Below are 4485 nucleotides of genomic sequence, written 5' to 3' on the forward strand. Positions count from 1 at the left end.
CAAACGCGTGTTTCACTACGAAACAGGAAACAGCCTCAGCCATTTTCATACTGCGTATTAACAGCGCGACAGTCAGAGCACTACAGTACACAGACTGTGAGTGTACACGATTTTTGAAATAAAAAATATGTAACTAAAGAGTGATTAAGAAAAACGTTGATGGCTGTTAATACATTACAATGTCTTAAAGTTTCATGTAACGTAACTTAGTAATTAGATACCTCATACATAAGTAGCACCTACTTGCAGTGACAGCACCAGTTTATTTATTTAATAGTATGGCTAGGGCTCCCCGTCGGGCAGACCATTCGCCGGGTGCCGGTCTTTCAATTTGACGCCACTTCGGTGACCTGCAGTCGATGAGGATGATAGGATGATGATGATGATGATGATGAGGAGGAGGAGGAGGAGGAGGAGGAGGAGGGGGGGGGGGGGAGGAGGAGGACAGCACAACACCCAGTCCCGGGGCGGAGAAAATTCCCCGACCCAGCCGGGAATCGAACCCGGGCCCAGAGGATTGACAATCCGTCACGCTGACCATTTTTTTTTCTTCTTTTCATTGTGTTCGTTTTTGATCGTTGTGTTTGGTCGTTGCGTACGTCACATGACATCCAGTCAAGTTCGTATGTTGATCCTTCCGCTCAGTTTTTTATTACAGAGGCCAACCAGTTCTCTGACCGAACACGCTGAGCTAACGTGCCGGTTTTTTTTTATTTTTTTTTAATTGTTCGTTGCGATTGGTCTGGGCGGACGTCACAAGACATCCGTTCAAGTTGATCGTTGATTCCTTCTCACTTTTTCTATTACAGAGGGCGAGCAGCCCTCAGACCGAACACGAATTCAGCTACCGGGGCCGGACACAACAGCAGTGACCGTGTGCGACGTCTCCTGACCAATCATCGCGTTTGTGCTTGTTTACATCAGGCTTATACGTATGATGAAGAGAGTATAGCAAGCAGGCAGATTGGTTGCAGTCCCTAAACTGGCCTCCTCCTAACGAACCCATTACAATCATTGGCACCGAGGCAGAACCAGCTTTCATCGGAAAACACAACAGACGACCACTCTGCTCTCCAATGAGCTCTCACTTGACACCACTGAAGTCGCAAATGGCGGCGGTTTGGAGTCAGTGGAACGTACGCTACAGGGCGTCTGGCTCGGAGCTGGCCTTGAAGTAACCGATTTGTAACAGTTCGTTGTGTCACTGCGGTGCCAACTGCTTCTCAAATTGCTGCTGCAGACGCAGTACGATGCACCAGAGCCAGACGCCCAACTTCCCTCCAGGTAAGTGCCACATGACCGTCCGGAGCTCGATCTTTTGTGGCCGTACATTCTCGAGGCCACCGCTGCTAGCAATCGTGGCTACATTCCTGCCAAGTCTTTCTGCAGTATCATAGAAGGGACATCCACCTTCTTGTGCGTCCGATCTCAAAGGTAACAAACGGTCACGACGTTGTAGCGTGTATTTAAAGCAAACCTGATTTGAATTCTCATAGGGGCGCTACTAGCGCCAGTCTTATGCATCTGGCGCGGAATTTTCGTAAACATCTTTCAGGTGCAGAACCACGCCTACGAACTTTCGTTTATGTCGCACAAGTCCTTCTTGGTGTTGCGATTTTTCTTCCATTAGTGTATGTCTCAAATATGAGATCGACACGAAGTGCAAAATGGCTAAGCAGCTAGAGAACAAATGTAAGGATGTAGAGGCATGTCTCACTAGGGGTAACATAGATACCGCCTAAAGGAAAATTAAAGAGACCTTTGGAGAATAGAGAACCACTTGTATGAATATCAAGAGCTCTGATGGAAACCCAGTTCTAAGCAAAGAAGGGAAAGCAGAAAGGTGGAAGGAGTATACAGAGGGTCTATACAAGGGCGATGTACTTGAGGACAATATTATGGAAATGGAAGAGGATGTAGATGAAGATGAAATGGGAGATACGATACTGCGTAAAGAGTTTGACAGAGCACTGAAAGACCTGAGTCGAAACAAGGCCCCGGGAGTGGACAACATTCCATTAGAACTACTGACGGCCTTGGGAGAGCCAGTCCTGACAAAACTCTACCATCTGGTGAGCAAGATGTATGAGATAGGCGAAATTCCCTCAGACTTCAAGAAGAATATAATAATTCCTATCCCAAAGAAAGCAGGTGTTGACAGAAGTGAAAATTACCGAACTATCAGTTTAATAAGTCACAGCTGCAATATACTAGCGCGAATTCCTTACAGACGAATGGAAAAACTGGTAGAAGCCGACCTCGGGGAAGATCAGTTTGGATTCCGTAGAAATGTTGGAACACGTGAGGCAATTCTGACTTTACGACTTATCTTAGAAGAAAGATTAAGGAAAGGGAAACCTACGCTTCTAGCATTTGTAGATTTAGAGAAAGCTTTTGACAATACTGGAATACTCTCTTTCGTATTCTTAAGGTGGCAGAGGTAAAATACAAGGGGCGAAAGACTATTTACAATTTGTACAGAAACCAGATGGTAGTTATAAGAGTCGAGGGGCATGAAAGGGAAGCAGTGGTCGGGAAGGGAGTGAGACAGGGTTGTAGCCTCTCCCCGATGTTATTCAATCTGTATATTGAGCAAGCAGTAAAGGTAACAAAAGAAAAATCCGGAGTAGAAATTAAAATCCATGGAGAAGAAATAAAAACTTTGAGGTTCGCTGATGACATTGTAATTCTGTCGAGGCAGCAAAGGACTTGGTAGAGCAGTTGAACGGAATGGATAGTGTCTTGAAAGGAGGGTATAAGATGAACACCAACAAAAACAAAACGAGGATAATGGAATATAGTCGAATTAAGTCGGGTGATACTGAGGGGATTAGATTAGGAAATGAGACACTTAAAGTAGTAACGGAGGTTTGCTATTTGGGGAGCAAAATAACTGATGATGGTCGAAGTAGAGAGGATATAAAATGTAAACTGGCAATGGCAAGGAAAGCGTTTCTGAAGAAGAGAAATTTGTTAACATCGTGTATGGATTTAAGTGTCAGGAAGTCGTTTGTGAAAGTATTTGTATGGAGTGTAGCCATATATGGAAGTGAAACATGGACGATAAATAGTTTAGACAAGAAGAGAATAGAAGCTTTCGAAATGTGGTGCTACAGAAGAATGCTGAAGATTAGATGGGTAGATCACATAACTAATGAGGAGGTATTGGTTCAAATGGCTCTGAGCACTATAGGACTTAACATCTGTGGTCATCAGTCCCCTAGAACTTAGAACTACTTAAACCTAACTAACCTAAGGACATCACACACATCCATGCCCGAGGCAGGATTCGAACCTGCGACCGTAGCAGTCGCGCGGCTCCGGACTGAGCGCCTAGAACCGCTTGGCCACCGCGGCCGGCTGAGGAGGTATTGAATAGAATTGGAGAGAAAAGAAATTTGTGGCACAACTTGACTAGAAGAAGGGATCGGTTGGTAGGGCATATTCTGCGGAATCAAGGGATGACCGGTTTAGTATTGGAGGGCAGCGTGGAGGGTAAAAAGCGTAGAGGGAGACCAAGATATGAATACACTAAACAGATTCAGAAAGATGTAGGTTGCAGTAAGTACTGGGAGATGAAGAACCCTGCACAGGATAGAGTAGCATGAAGAGGTGCATCAAACCAGTCTCTGGACTGAAGACCACCACAACAAATATAATAAATGTAACAAAGCTTTAAAAACCGTATATTCATTTTGAAACACCCTGTATGCTGTAAACATCGTATCATAAAAGTAATAAATTCAAACATCATGCATGGTGAGGCAATTATTCAGGCATGTCATTGTTTATGATGCTATACTTCCGAAACTATAGTTTCTTCTTCTTGAAACGTCCTGGTGGATTAAAACTGTGTGCCGGACCGAGACTCGAACTCGGGACCTTTGCCTTTCGCGGGCAAGTGTTCTACCGTCTTTTTTTATTTTTTAGCCTCATTTTGTTCGTTCGGTGCGGACGTCCCATGAAGCTTGTTTAAGTTCATCATTGATCCATTAACTTTTTTTTTTTTTTTTTTTTTTTTTTTTTCAGAGAGCCGCGAACCCTTTGACCGACTCTCATTTTGTTCGTAACTAATCGTTGTATTTGTTCGGGGGGAGGTCCTTTGCCGCTTGCTCAAGTGCAGCGTAGATCCGTTTGTTTTTTTGTTACAGAGAGCAGCTATCCCTCTGACCGAACATGCTGAACCACCGTGCCGGCGTGGTGACAACACCAAACCCAGTCCCTGAGCGGAGAAAATCTCCGACCCTATCCAGAGGCTCGCCTGCTTCTGTGAAGTTTAGAAGGTAGGAGATAAGGTACTGGCAAAACTGCAGTGGTGAGGACGCGATGTGAGTTGCGCGTGGGTAGCTCAGACGGTCGAGCACTTGCCTGCGAAAGGCAAAGGTCCCGAGTTCGAGTCTCGGTCAGGCACACAGTTTTAATCTGCCACGAAGTTTCAAATCAGCGCACACTCCGCTGCAATCTCATTCTTTCACCTTATTGCCT

This window comes from Schistocerca americana, chromosome 10 (genome assembly GCF_021461395.2).
Source record: "Schistocerca americana isolate TAMUIC-IGC-003095 chromosome 10, iqSchAmer2.1, whole genome shotgun sequence".
Lineage (NCBI taxonomy): Eukaryota > Metazoa > Arthropoda > Insecta > Orthoptera > Acrididae > Schistocerca > Schistocerca americana.